The sequence below is a fragment of the Bubalus kerabau genome, chromosome 1 (genome assembly GCF_029407905.1).
Source record: "Bubalus kerabau isolate K-KA32 ecotype Philippines breed swamp buffalo chromosome 1, PCC_UOA_SB_1v2, whole genome shotgun sequence".
NCBI lineage: Eukaryota > Metazoa > Chordata > Mammalia > Artiodactyla > Bovidae > Bubalus > Bubalus kerabau.
This window is the reverse complement of record NC_073624.1, coordinates 278,888,644-278,904,339: the sequence shown is the minus strand read 5'-3', so window position 1 is coordinate 278,904,339 and position 15,696 is coordinate 278,888,644. Positions and strand designations below refer to the sequence as shown.

The 15,696-nt window shown below is 44.4% G+C and overlaps 1 long non-coding RNA gene across 1 annotated transcript; it reads right to left on the bottom strand.

Annotated features, from left to right (window-relative positions):
* Positions 1-656: 656 nt before the first annotated feature.
* Positions 657-13,041, bottom strand: LOC129642317 (uncharacterized). Its single transcript, XR_008709620.1, has 5 exons — positions 12,913-13,041; positions 7,271-7,343; positions 6,489-6,676; positions 6,202-6,248; positions 657-979 (listed from the first exon to the last, which is right to left on the bottom strand). It is a non-coding gene; the product is annotated as an uncharacterized LOC129642317 (long non-coding RNA).
* Between the last annotated feature and the right edge of the window lie 2,655 nt (positions 13,042-15,696).

The window sequence follows — 15,696 nt, the reverse complement described above, 5'->3', positions numbered from 1 at the left end:
TAATGCTCCGACTCCCAGACCACTTCATTTGAAGCTGAGCATCCTTCGCGCAATAGTACGAAAATAAAATAAGCAAGCAAAGCTCCATGACAGTCGACTAGCTTCTTTCATTCTACTCTGTCTACATCTGAACTTGCCCCGGTTGTATTGTTCATTGCTACGTGACCTGACAGAACTACATGTATTTGATAATGCCTGACGCCAAACCAGAAGGGCCCTGGGTTATACGTGAGAGGGGCAACATTCCGGCTACCGCTTGCCCTGAGGCCCCCAAACAGACTTTCTTGGGAGAGTAATAAAGGTCATGAGAGCAGCTACTGAGGTGGCTTTTGGTACTAAGCTAGGGAAGAAAAACTCAAACCTCAAACATTGACATGGATTCTAAATTTCTGGAGAGTAGCTGTGTTTATAAGGACTTTGTTGGACTTCTAAAACTCTGTTTTAACATGAATTTCTTTTAAGAGGAAAGAAAGTATATAGCACAATAGCACCATGGTATGGTTGTTATGTTTAATAGAGGTGTTGTTGTTTGATGTTAGGTGTGGGTTTTTGATCCTTCTCAGTTACTGGTGGTAGCTCTCTGTAAGAATTTTAGAGTTATTTCCCAATGAAGCTTTGTTCATCCTTTTTTTTTTTTTTTTTTTACTGCTTTTCAATACAATATACTTTCTAGCAACAAGAATGGAAAATTCTCTTGGAAAAAGAAGACAAAAGCTAGCAGAACTAATTTATCTTCAATAATTATTGGCAAGCAATTGGGTAACAGAGTCAATACTTCTGCTGAAATTTCTGGTCTTAACCTGGAATTATTTTCTTGCAAACCTGAAATTCACGAGAATGTTCTTGAACCCCAGCTCCACAGTAGTGCAGAGGAGAGAAAACCAGTCCTTCTTCTGCAACAGTCATTCATTCTCTGATGCATATCTTAGACTTAAATAATCTCTTATGAATCTCTCTTCTTCCAGAATCACGAGGAACTCTGCTAATAAGAATGAAATATTCTAGTTACAGGGAGAGTTGATGACACTCTCAGTGAAAATTAAAATAATGCCCCCCCATCAAAAAAAAAAAAACCTCGCCAATCTCTGGACTTTAAATAATCTAGGCTAATCAACAAACACATATCTCAAAATCACATTGAACAAAAAATGAATTACAGGAAATTCCCTGGAAGTCCAATGGTTAGGACTCCATGCTTCCACTGTAGAGGGCCCACATTCCACCCCTGACTGGGAACTAAGATCTCCCAAGCTGCATAGTGGAGCCAAAAAAAAAAATAATTAGAAAAATATACACCATATATGTATTTGTTAAAACACGTGAAGCTACACAGCATTTGTGAACACATGTGTCTGGAGATCACATACACCACTTCTGGCCGGGTAGCTATCTCTGAGCAGAGCGCACAGCAGTTCTGAGAAGCATTAAGAAATGGCTTCAACCGAATTGGTGGGTATAATGGATGTTTGCAATATCATTCTATATGCGCATCATATATTTTATAAGTTTTAAAGCTTACAAAGATTCAGAATCTTTCCAAATAACCTGTCAGTCCTGGTATGAGGGTCTGGCACTGGATATAAACTAGCGCAGAGCCCAACAGAAGAGTCCACAGAAAGCAATGAGAGAAGAATGACGGGGTGAAAATGGGCAAGAATGGAGAGAGTGACTCCTCTCAGCCTGGCCCTCTAGGCCTCACCAATCTCCAGGAGTCTTTGCGCATGCTCACCCAAAAGTCAGAGCACAAAGCAAGTGCTTATGTGCCATCGTTTTACTTCACTCTTTCACTACTCGTTCCAGATTCTCTTGCCCTTAAGCAGCCCTTGATTGGATCAGCAGTTGCTCTAATTTGCTTGCCTGGCAAGGTGACCCAGACCGTCAATCCCGAGGCTTCAGAGTCCTCAAGTGCTTTTCCCTGGTGTTACAATTGCTATGATTTTCAACGTGTGATTATCACTGGGTTTGAAGGCATCAAAAGATGACTTGGTGAGTTTCTTGCATTTTAGACCTACTTCTTTATATCCCTATTGGTGTAGTGATAATTCCAGATCCTCCCTGGGACATAATGATAAAGCTCACCAAAATTAAGATGAATTTCCCACACCAGTTGGGTATTTCCTTTCTTTACTGGTGCAACACCACGAGGATTCCAAAATGTCCAAATAGGAGTCATAGGTTCAAGTTTAATGGGTCCACTACTGCACCCCTTTATCAAAGCATTCCTTCATCAGCCCTGGAAACGAGGGCCTTTAACCCAGTAGATCCTAGATTGCAGAGGTGAGAAACAGTGATGACTCGGGCTTGTCGAGCAGCTACATACTGAACTCTGTCGGCTGATGAAGGAAGCCACACTGAAACCATGACTGTTTCTTGACACAGGTGACAGGGAAATTTGAACAACCTGTTCATGCAACTAACATGTCCTGACTCTGCTTGAACATTTCCATCACTGAACAGGGATTCTTGTTCATGGGTACATTGGGCCATGCTCTTAGGAAAAGGGGCGTGATGGTGAAAGATGTATTTAGCTCTTAACTCCACTGCGTCAGACCTTATTTGGAAATAAGGTCTCTGCAAATGTAGTCAAGATGAGACTATTAGGCTCTCACGCACTATGACCCATGCCCTTATAAAATAGGGAAATTAGGCACAGAGAGAATGGCATGTGACGATTAAGGCAGAGATCAGGTGATTCATGTACAAACCAAAAACTACCAAAGAATGCAGCAAGCCAACAGAAGCTAGGAGAGAGACAAGGAATGGATTCTTCTTTACAACCTTTAGAAGGAACCAACACTTCTAACCACCTTATCTCAGGTTCCTACCACCAGAACTGCAAGACAATACATTCTATTGTTTAAGCCACCCAGCTTGTAGTGCTTTGCTATGAAAATCCTAGCAAATTCACAGGGAGCCTGAGGGAAATGGAGGGTGTGGTACAAACATTCCTTAATTAGTATGGGGACCCAATGAGTTAAAAACTCATTGAACTCCATACTTAAAACGGTTTCATTTTGTTGAGTATATTATTCTTCAATAAAGTTGATTTTAGCAGGTAACATTAATGGATGAATCAATATTTCAAACATGATTACCATTAGTCATTTTTTGCTTTTCATGCCTATATAGGACTTCATGCCAATCACTACTCTGATTACTAATTGCAAAAGAACTCTATCACTGATGATGGCGGACTACACAGTGAGGGCAGGGAGGAGTCCGCCTGGAACTCAGTGATTCTGGGTGCCTGTTGGTGTTTCCATGTAAAGTGGCAATTCTAGCAAAACAGATACAAGCAAAACAGATCCACTCCCCATCAGCTCTTCATAGAAAAATATTTCAGATACACAGAATTCTGGGTAACTACACTTAATTTTTTTTAAATCTCCAGGAGCCAGATTGTTGTTCCTAAGGTCTAGGATGAGGTTTGAAGGAGGTGATATGGAAAGGTTAGGACAAAGGAGGAATTAGAAATGCTATTTCTTAACTAAAGGCTGGGGATTTATATCTATTCTAAGTCAGGAGTCATAGGGTTTCTTTGAATACAGTAGGAAATCAGGTCTAGTCTCTTATAAAACCAGGAACAGGGATAACACTGTCCTGCCCCTGAACTTAAAATGTATCTTTCTACCCCTCAGATGTGAGGCAATTACTAAATTACTCTTTATAAATCTTGGTTCTTTTGAATTTCTAAAGAAATACTGGTAGAATAGTGAGTCTAAATTCTAGTTGGCAGGATTAATAAGTTCCATTTGGGACACACTGAGTCTAATGAGTGTTTGGGACACCTACCTGTCCCAAACGTCCAGCAGGCTTGCCTCAGTTCAGTTCAGTTCTGTTCAGTCGCTCAGTCGTGACCCACTCTGCAACCCCATGAATCGCAGCACGCCAGGCCTCCCTGTCCATCACCAACTCCTGGAGTTCACTCAGACTCACATCCATCGAGTTGGTGATGCCATCCAGCCTTCTCATCCTCTGTCGTCCCCTTCTCCTCCTGCCCCCAATCCCTCCCAGCATCAGAGTCTTTTCCAATGAGTCAACTCTTCACATCAGGTGGCCAAAGTATTGGAGTTTCAGCTTTAGCATCAGTCCTTCCAATGAACACCGAGGACTCATCTCCTTCAGAATGGACTGGTCCATTGTCCATCTCCTTGCAGTCCAAGGGACTCTCAAGAGTCTTCTCCAACACCACAGTTTAAAAGCATCAATTCTTTGGCATTCAGCTTTCTTCACAGTCCAATTCTCACATCCATACACGACCACAGGAAAAACCATACCCTTGACTAGATGGACCTTTGTTGGCCAAGTAATGTCTCTGCTTTTGAATATGCTATCTAGGTTGGTCATACCTTTCCTTCCAAGGAGTAAGCGTCTTTTAATTTTATGGCTGCAGTGATTTTGGAGCCCAAAAAATAAAGTCTGAAACTGTTTCCACTGTTTCCCCATCTATTTCCCATGAAATGTTGGGACTGGATGCCATGATCTTAGTTTTCTGAATGTTGAGCTTTAAGCCAACTTTTTCGCTCTTCTCTTTCACCTTCATCAAGAGGCCCTTTACCTCGTGTGTGACTATTTGACACATTGCTGTTGTTGTTGTTCAGTCCCTCAGTCGTGTCCGACTCTTTGTGACCCTGTGGACTGCAGCACGCCAGGCCTCCCTGTCCATCACCAACTCGGAGCTTGCTCAAACTCATGTCCATTGAGTTGGTAATGCCATCCAACCATCTCATCCTCTGTCGTCCCCTTCTACTCCTGCCCTCAATCTTTCCCAGCATCAGGAGCTTTTCCAATGAGTCAGCTCTTTGGATCAGGTGGCCAAAGTATTGGATCATCTCAATAAATCAGACAGTTTACTGACCTGATTACGATGTTGAGCCCATCAATTTTACTATTAAGCCCTTTACACAGATGGATTGTATATGATGGGGAAAGTGTTAACAACTAATGTAAAATCAATGTTTTGACAGGTTAAATATTTGGTCCTTCAGCAACGCTCCCATTCCTGCTGTGATGAGGGTCTGTAACAATCAACAGTTTAGGTGGGGGTTTGGGGAGACTCTTGTCACCTAATAAGGATGGTACCCAGCTGGTCAAGTCACACACTGAGCCCCAGCCTGTCCGTCTGGGGTTTTCTAGAGTACAGTGTCATATCACTTTCTGTAGCTCCACACGCCCAGCAGCAGAAGTTACGCTGGACACCACTTCACACAGGTCACTGTGGTGAAAGAACCAGGTCTGAGGCCAGCCTCCTGGCGGAGAGTAAAGGCCCCAGCTGCCCACAGAGGGCGGTGAGCCTGCAGCCTGGCGCCGACCACAGGCAGCCGAGTGACCGGCCTTCTCAGAAACCGCACCCCCCGTGGGCTGGACCCGGCCTCCCTGGCGCACCCCGCGGGCCGGCCTCGGCGCCTGTGGCCCCGTGATGTCCCCATGAAGGCCAGCTTGAGAGGACTCAGCAATATGCAGGAGTCAGATTCCGAGCTCTGAAACGTCCAGGGGTTAGCGAAGGCTCCTTTTTTCCCTGCTCTGGAGCATTTCTAATCGCGGTTTTCTCACCTATATGCTGAAGGAGGTGAACCCAACTGAAACTCTAAAAGTAGTATCCTTGGACCTACTTCACTGTCTTGTGGGGTTCCCGAAGGAAAGTTACTGAGTGATTTGCTCACTGCAACCAAATTCTCCACACATGGGGAACTGCTGGGGCTTAAAAAAAAAAAAACAACAATCCTGGAAGATGCAGATGGACAATGTCTGTGGCTGGGGTCTTTGGAGGTGGGCTGCAATGGCAGCGGGTCATTCGGCCTCTGCCTTGCACAGAGCATTGGAGACGCGTTTTCTCAATTTAAGCTGAGAAGGGTAGTGTTCACATTTGTGATCTGGCCCCCTTCCTGGGGGCCAAACGGACTCGCCAGCTGAGACAGTTAGGGCGGAGCCAACATCTCTGCCCCCTGGAGAGCAAACCCTCGGATGGTTTAGCCAAAACTGAGAAGCTAGTCGTCAGTTCTACCGTGCTTCCTCTGTGTCACCATTCATAAAACAGAACCATTTTACTCTTCCTGGCCTATAATTTATGGGCTATTTATTTCAGAAATAACTTATGGGGGCATTAAAGGAGAGGAGAAGGATCTTGTTTCCTTCCCTGTCCTAACAGATTAGCTCTTGGCTTTCCCAGTCCTAAAGCAAATGAGCATGAGAAATACTTACATCATGTTCACTGTTCTTTCTTTCCACTGCTCACAGGAACCTGCAAACTGTTAATTGCATAGCAGTCAGAAGGGCATGAACAGAATTTCTAGAGAGTGAGGGGATGTCCTAGCAGCTTCTGGGGAGGTGGCTAATTATTTTTTAGGGATGGTTTTAAGAATAACCCTGCTACTAACATTAAAACTGGATGGGAAATCAACTTCAACAAGGAGAAAACAGTACTTGTGAAATTTTTAATTTAGAAATCTCCTTATATCAAGAAAGTTAAAAAACCAATATTCTCCTACTGATAGGAATGCAACTTCTCAGAGCACGTGAATGCTTCCTGTAGAACCAGCTTAGGGAGGCTATCACTCTACACGCAGCTGGCTGTGCTGAGCTGTCTTCAGGCACCATGGATACGGCACCTTGCCGGTGCCAGCCAGCAGAGTCGATCAGGTCCCGAGAACGTGCACGGCGGGGCTGAGAAAGGAAACTAAAGCAAGAGAAATCGACAACAAAGATGGGGTCGAGAGGTTCAGACGCGTCTCCACGAAGGGACGCAGTCTGACACCAACTTTATTCAGCATCTCATATTTACACAGAAGAGCGTGAGAAAGACAAGACAGTTAACATTTTCTTTGTTTGACCCACACATCTTACAAACAGTCACAAGAAACCTTGAGAGCATGGGAATGGCACCCTGTTATTATTTCTTACACCAGATAACATTTCCCTGTGCATGAGAAGTTTGCACAGAACTCCAGGTGCCTGCAGTAAATAAGCGCCTAATCTCTGGGGTGGCGGGACAGAGAGCTATGTTTGCAAGCAAACCCTCAAGGACTGAGGCAGCTCCCAGAGCTGTGTCCTTCAGACAAAAGACCCCGTTCTCACGGGCAGCTCCCCGCAGCACCTTCTCCTCCTCCTCACCCCACTAGTTCAGAAACAAAAAAAAATGTAAATAAACAATGCTTCCCTCATCCACCCTACTGTCCACTATATTTCCCTTCATAGGATATCAACATTTCATTTTCCCAATTAAAAGGATACCCAATCCAATACCTTTGCAAGGTAGACATCAGGACCTTACCTGAGATCTGGTTTCAATAGGGCAGAGGACCAGATGGCATAAGGGTGACTGTTTGGGAAGCACAGATGCCAGACTGTGGGGAAAATGAGAAATAAACAGGAAGTTAAAGAATATTTAAGACAGAGTTTGAGTATCCCTTAAAGTAACCCAAGGCCAGATTTCATGAAAGGGTAGCTTGTTAGAGAAGTTCTTGGAGCTAGGCATTTTAGGACTGCAAGGAGATCAAAACAGTCAATCCTAAAGGAAATCAACCCTGAATATTCATTGGAAGGACTGATGCTGAAGCTGAAGCTCCGGTACTTTGGCCACCTTATGCGAAGAACTGACTCATTTGAAAAGACCCTGATGCTGGGAAAGATTGACGGTGGGAAGAGAAGGGGACGACAGAGGATGAGATGGTTGGATGGTATCACTGACTCAATGGATGTGAGTTTGAGCAAACTCTGTGAAATATGTGAAAGACAGGGAAGCCTGGCATGCTGCAGTCCATGAGGTCGGAGTTGGACATGACTTAGCGACTGAACAATAGCCAGGCGTTTGTAGTCAGACACATTTTGGTCTAAATGCCATCTTTGTTGTACAGATCTCTAAAACTTGAAGCAATTCATCTAATGTCTCTAATTTTCCTCTTCTACAGAATGCATATCAGCTACCTGGCCTTCCTGGGTATTTGAGTAAATACTACTCACTGCAGATACATCACTGTGTCAGAGATGCACAGTAGGGACCTAGAGAAACATTCAGGTGACATTGACTATTCATTCCTAGAAACACAGCTTTTCCCCTAAAATTCTTAAAATTTTTTGGAATAGTTATTAAAATACCAAACTGTTTAAAGTATCCTTCTCTCTGATAGTCGTTATATGAGGAAGATGCCTAGCTCAGGCAGCCATGTGCAGAGGTAGCTAACAGGGTGCTTTGCTTCTGGACAGCTTGACCCAGCTGGTCTTAACCATCCCCTTAGCCTGACTAAACTTCAGTCATCTTCCTCCCTCTAGGCGTCTGACTTTTCTTAGAGCATTTATTTTAGAAAACTTGCCATTGTAAATCCTTTCTCGTCCACTTTGAATTGTATGTAAATCTTTTTCCAGCCTCTTGCCAGTTTTACAACCCAGGAAATGCTTTTTTCAAGGACTTATGAAGCATTTTGGAAAAGTCAACATTGAAGGATAAAGAGACCTACTCTCGCAGTTTCTATGAAGGGTAGCAGTCAACTTTCAATACCTGTGGGTGCCAGTTGGCAAACACAGGTGGCCTAGTCACAGAAAAAAAACCTTTGCAGACTCAGGAGTAACTAAGTGTGCTCCGGTACTTTTCCACTAGCTCACCCCCAGGATTTAAAACCCTCTGCCGTTTGTGTCTATGAGACTAAGGATCCAGACTTGCTCCGGGCACTCTGCCCTGCTCCTGGCAATAGTATCAGAATGAAATCAACTTCTGTCTGCTCATCTCATCCTGTGCCCATTTTTTTCTTATTAAGCTCCACTCTTGCTTTGGAGCCCCCCTCTTGGCTATGAGTTCCTCTGTCAACATCTGGTCTTAGTATAGTTTCTAAAGGTTCAAGGAGTGAGGAATTGCAGAATGAAGAGACTTGCAGTGGAGGTGAGCTTCACAGAAATCCATCCACACTGGGCGCCCTTTAAGGTACGAGAGGAAATGTACCGCTGTAACGCTCAAAGCCCTTCAAGAGAGGCTTCAGCAATACGTGAACCGAGAACTTCCAGATGTTCAAGCTGAATTTAGAAAAGGCAGAGGAATTAGGGATCAAATTGCCAACATCTGTTGGATCATAGAGAAAGCAAAGGGGTTCCAGAAAAACATCTACTTCTGCTTCATTGACTACAGTGAAGGCTTTGACTGTGTGGATCACCACAGACTATGGAAAATTTTTAAAAAGATGGGGATACCAGACCACCTGACCTGACACCTGAGAAATCTGTATGCAGGTCAAGAAGCAACAGTTAAAACCAGACATGGAACAATGGATTGGTTCCAAATTGAGAAAGGAGTAGATCAAGGCTTTATATTGTCATCTGCTTATTTAACTTATATGCAGAGTACTTCATGAGAAATGCCGGGCTGGACAAAGTACAAGCTGGAATCAAGATTGCCGGGAGAAATATCAATAACCTCAGATATGCAGATGACAGCACCCTTATGGCAGAAAGCGAAGAGAAACTATGAGGCTCTTTATGTAAGTGAAAGAAGAGAGTGAAAAAGCTGGCTAATACTCAACATTCAACAAACTAAGATCATGGCATCTGGTCCCATCACTGCATGGGAAATAGATGGGGAAAAAGTAGAAACAGTGACAGATTTTATTTTCTTAGACTCCAAAATCACTGGAGATGGTGACTGCAGCCATGAAATTAAACGATGCTTGCTCTTTGAAAGGAAAGCTATGACCACCTAGATAGCATATTAAAAAGCAGAGGCATTACTTTGCCAACAAATGTCCATCTAGTCAAAGTTGTGGTTTTTCCAGTAGTCATGTATGGATGTGAGAGTTGGATCATAAAGAAGTCTGAGCACTGAAGAATTGATGCTTTCAAATTGTGGCACTGGAGAAGACCCTTGAGAGTCCCTTGGACTGCAAGGAGATCAAACCAATCAATGCTAAAGGATATCAACCCTGAATATTCATTGGAAGGACTGATGCTGTAGCTGAAGCGCCAATACTTTGGCCACCTGATGTGAAAAGTCATCTCATTGGAAAAGATCTGGAGCTGGCAAAGATTGAGGGCAAGAGGAGAAGGGGGCAAAAGAGGATAAAGTGGTTGGATGGCATCATCGACACGAGGGACATGAGTGTGGGAAACTCCAGGAGATCGTGAGAGGCAGGGAAAGCTGGTGTGCTGCAGTCTGTGGGTCACAGTGAGTTGGACACGACTTCGTGATGGAATAACAGCAACAACAAGGAACAAAAGCGTTGCTCCCCTAATAGCGTCCTGTGTGAGACGCCCTCCTGCTGGCCTCTGGGTTAACTGGTAAAGCGGAGTCCAGTGGGCCCCATCCTCTCCCCTGGGCACACGGCCGTTTGCTGTGTGACTGCTGTCTCTTCTGCCAAGCGGTGCCATCTCTTTCTCCAACTCTGGAATCTGAATATGGTCTTTTGCCTTGCTTCAGTTAACGGGACACCAGCCAATGAGCTGGGAGGAGAATCTTGATAAGTGTGCATTCAGGATTGCCCTTTCTTGCATGCTATGGGACTCAAACTGCCTCCAAAACATGAGAAGCCACAGGGAGAGACCCCAGCCCTCCCAGCTCCCCAGCAGAGTTCCCAAGCATCTGAATGAGGCCAGCTTAGCCCCAGATGATCAATTACACGCCAGAATGTGTAGCCAGCCTACAGAATCATGATACATACTTATGGTTTTAAACATCTGAGTCACACTTAAAAAATATATATATAGCAAAAGTTGATAACAGTAGAATGTTACATTTACCAAGAAAGCATGAATGAGTTCTCAACCAAGAGAAATGATGAGAAATTAGTGGGAATGGAGGGGTATCCAAGGAAACATTCCTTCATATGGTGAGTTGCAAACTTGAAATGTTAGCTGGAGTTTAAAAGAAGTTTTTCTTTTTTTTTTTAGTCAATTCAGGATCTCATAGAAAATCAATCTCTCTGTCGGACTAAAAATATCTCCAGCTTTGAACACTTTTCCTTCATTCTTATTAGACTTGAAAGCATGCCCATTGATCTAGCAAGAGCAATTTGCTAATAATTAGACTGGCAAGGCAGGTTCAGGATTGTTACCACGGGATGGGTGAGGGGCCCCTTCAGTTCACAAAAGCCATGGTCCTGATGAGAGAAAGGATGAGTAGCCACCACAAATGCCTGTTTCCCAAAATTCAGGTGAGATTAAACTAACGCAGGAAAAAGTCAGCTCCCTCACCAGCGGTGCTGTCTGCAGGGGAGAGCCAGTCAGGCTCCCTCCCAGGGGTCCCCCAGCTCTCCCACATGCTTTCACCGCCTCCCCTCTCCTCCCCTCCCAGGGGCCCCCAGCTCCCGCACGCCTTCACCGCCTCCCCTCTCCTCCCCTCCCAGGGGTCCCCCAGCTCTCGCGTACACCTCACCACCTCCCCTCTCCTCCCCTCCCAGGGGTCCCCCAGCTCTCCCGCAGCCGTTCACCACCTCCCCTCTCCTCCCCTCCCTCGCCCTCATCTGCCTTCTCCTCCTCCTTCCTCTCTGCTCTTCTGAGGATAGACAGTGCCTGGGTCCACATCTCCCATGGACCTCAAGTTCACTGAGGGCAGGGTCTGTGCTTAACGCGTGTTTTCGTCTCCCACAGCACAAGGTACACAGAAGGTGCTCAACACACGCACTACAGAAGTGAACGGAAGAGGCCGAGCTCTGTGGAACACAGGGAGTCGTGACTGGATAACCCTGTTTCCATCCCAAAGCCTGCACAGGGAGCTTGGCAAAGACTGGCCACCTTCTTCACGTGAAATAAGCTCATAGTACAGAAAGCAGCATGAGGGCTTCCCTGGAGGCTCGGGGGTAAAGGGTCTGCCTGCAATGCGGGAGACCCGGGTTCGATCCCTGGGTAGGAAAGATCCCCTGGAGAAGGCAGTGGCACCCCACTCCAGTACTCTTGCCTGGAGAATCCCATGGATGGAGGAGCCTGGTGGGCTGCAGTCCACAGGGTCGCAAAGAGTTGGACATGACTGAGCAACCTCACTTTCACTTTCACAGAAAGCTGCATAATGTATGAAATGTGTCATTTTTCTCCAGATAAGAGCACCTGGTTTCCACCAGAAATCATGACACAATACATCTGTGATTTGTCCACTTGAACGAATCCCTTTGAGTGCATTCCAGACCCTCTGCATTGCTTGGCCCTCCTCTTGGGGAGGCCCGAGCAGGGGACAGACTTCGCGGTGTGCCAGGGAAAAACCTCCTGAGACAGCACCTCCAAACAGGTTACATCCTGAGCTAAATATTTTTTGGAAGCTCAGACAAAAAACAGCATTGTTTGCTTTCAACTGGTTAATAGGGTAAGATTATTTTTACCACTTCAGTTTGCTTATACCCCCAAAAAGAGAAAAAATCTATCCCTTCCCTTATAAAATATTTATTGTTTTATATTTTAAAATAAAGAACCAAATCAATTCTATTTTGAAAGGCACATTAAAAATGTAAGCACAAAGCACAGGGCACATTTCACAGAAGATTGGAACTGCTAACGGTTTTTTTTTTTTTTTTTTTTCATCTACAAGAAGAAATCAAATGAAGCCAGCTTGCCTCTGGGGTTTTAAACATCATTACAATTCATCTTAATAATGAAGTTAAAATTAACTGAAAAAAGACAAAATGGAAAAAAAAACTCTCATATCACTTATATGAGTTTATTCATGGGAAAATGAATAAAAGTAATATCCTTTGGGTACAGTTAAGAAAACAGCCAAAATTACCAGTACATAGGTGACCCATGATTGAAACACACCTCATTTTGTATTTACGGAAACATAAACTAATTCATAACACACACACTTTATACCCACATAAAACCGTATGTTCAGAAACACACATACACACCCAACAAAACCAACAGCTCTTTAAATTATATTCAAAAATGTTATACTCATTATAATCTACTGACCATGGAATTCTGTTTCTGATATCACATATAACTAACCTGGAAACTCAAGTCAACTCTGCTTTGTGTAATCTTCCCAGCTGCCTTTGTGGAATCTTTCTGTTGAAGAACAAAAGAGGGGTAGAAAGGTCAGAGGGGACATCTCCACTCCATCAGTTCAGTCAGTTCAGTCGCTCAGTCATGTCCAACTCTTTGTGACCCCATGGACTGCAGCACGCCAGGCTTCCTGTCTATCACCAACCCCCAGAGCTTGCTCAAACTCATGTCCATTGAGTCATTGAGTCGTGGGGTCCATTGAGTCACCGGATGCCATCCAACCATCTCATCCTCTGTCGTCCCCTTCTCCTCTCGCCTTCAATCTTTCCCAGCATCAGGGTCTTTTCAAATAAGTCAGCTCTTTGCATCAGGTGGCCAAAGTATTAGAGTCTCAGCTTCAGCGTCAGTCCTGCCAATGAACACCGAGGACTCATCTCCTTTAGGATGGACTGGATGGATCTCCTTGCAGTCCAAGGGGCTCTCAAGAGTCTTCTCTGACACCACAGTTCAAAAGCATCAACTATTTGGCGCTCAGCTTTCTTTATAGTCCAACTCTCACATCCATACATGACCACTGGAAAAACCATAGCTTTGACTAGACCAACCTTTGCTGGCAAAGTAATGTCTCTGCTTTTTAATATGCTATCTAGGTTGGTCATAACTTTCCTTCCAAGGAGCAAGAGTCTTTAATTTCATGGCTGCAGTCACCATCCCCAGTGATTTCGGAGCCCCCAAAAATAAAGTCTGACACTGTTTCCCCTGTTTCCCCATCTACTTGCCATGAAGTGATGGGACCGGATGCCATGATCTTAGTTTTCTGAATGTTGAGTTTTAAGCCAACTTTTTCACTCTCTTCTTTCACCTTCATCAAGAGGCTTTTGAGTTCCTCTTCACTTTCTGCCATAAGGGTGGTGTCATCTGCATATCTGAGGTTATTGATATTTCTCCCAGCAATCCTGATTCCAGCTTGTGCTTCAAACACCCCAGCATTTCTCATGATGTACTCTGCATATAAGTTAAATAAGCAGGGTGACAATATACAGCCTTGACGTATTCCTTTTCCTATCTGGAACCAGTCTGTTGTTCCAGGTCCAGTTCTAACTGTTGCTTCTTGACCTGCATACAGATTTCTCAGGAGGCAGTTCAGGTGGTGTGGTATTCCCATCTCTTTCGAATTTTCCAGAGTTTGATGTGATCCACACAGTCAAAGGCTTTGGCATAGTCAATAAAGCAGAAGTACATGTGTTTCTGGATGTTTTACTCTCTTGCTTTTTCAATGATCCAGCAGATGTTGGCAATTTGATCTCTGGTTCCTCTGCCTTTTCTAAATCCAGCTTGAACATCTGGAACTCCACTTCATAGGGCCCTTAAAGTCTTCACGTGTACTCCTGCTTTGACTTCCATCCTCCTTCTCTGAAAGGAAGAACAAAATAGGTACTTGCTTCTTGGAAATGGACAGGGGATTCATTTTAACAAATGAAAACCTTTCCAGAATCTACAGTTGCCACGTTGGGGGAGTAACGATGGCAACAGTAGGGAAAGGCTGAGGCAGTTCATACACTAAGATACAGGGTCCCCTGGCCCTCAGGCGGGAGCTCTGCCAACTCATTCATTCTTTTCTGCGGTCAAGTTTGGAATTCAGTCATTTCTTTTCAAGCTAGTAAGTTATTTTGATTTAATTGAAAAAAAAAAACAACCCGGTAATTTTCCTGAGTACGAATGCTGCTGCTGCTGCTAAGTTGCTTCAGTCGTGTCCGACTCTGTGCGACCCCAGAGACAGCAGCCCACCAGGCTCCCCCGTCCCTGGGATTCTCCAGGCAAGAACACTGGAGTGGGTTGCCATTTCCTTCTCCAATGCATGAAAGTGAAAAGTGAAAGTGAAGTTGCTCAGTCGTGTCCTACTCTTCTCGACCCCATGGACTGCAGCCTACCAGGCTTCTCTGCCCATGGGATTTTCCAGGCAAGAGTACTGGAGTGGGGTGCCATTGCCTTCTCTGACATAATAGGCTACTGCTGCTGCTGCTGCTAAGTTGCTTCAGTCGTGTCCGACTCTGTGCGACCCCATAGACAGCAGCCAACCAGGCTCCCCCGTCCCTGGGATTCTCCAGGCAAGAACACTGGAGTGGGTTGCCATTTCCTTCTCCAATGCAATATATATGTGGAAAATAATACATGTACAAAAAATTTTTCCACAAAGTATTTATTTACATTATAAAACCAGAGATGACTTAGGCAGAGAAATTAACATGATTAGGGGGCTTGATATCTAAGTCAAGATTTTAAATGATTTAATAATACCTTTCCACTGAAAAGATAAAGAATCATAGCAAGCAAGCAATTCAGAATATATGTGATGAAAAGCTATGGAATCATAGAATTCTAACATATATACATAATGGCTTAGATGTCAACCCCAAGTTGAAAAGTGAAAGCATTAGTCACCAGGTCATATCCAACTCTTTGCAACTCCATGGACTGTAGCCCTCCAGGCTCCTCTGTCCAGGGAATTCTCCAGGCAAGAATATTGGAGTGGATTACCATTCCCTTTTCCAGGGGATCTTCCCAACCCAGGGATCAAACCTGTGTCTCCGGCATTGTAGGCAAATTCTTTACCCTCCCCCCGCAACTTAAGAACAGATTAAAAAAGTGCTTCATATTGCTCACTTGGTTACTTCATAGAACACAATATATTCATTATATTCTCCTGTGGAAGGCAGTTTGCATGGTGGTTATATGCATAGGCTCTGAATTCACACTGCTTATATCCAGATCCCAGTTGCCTGCTAG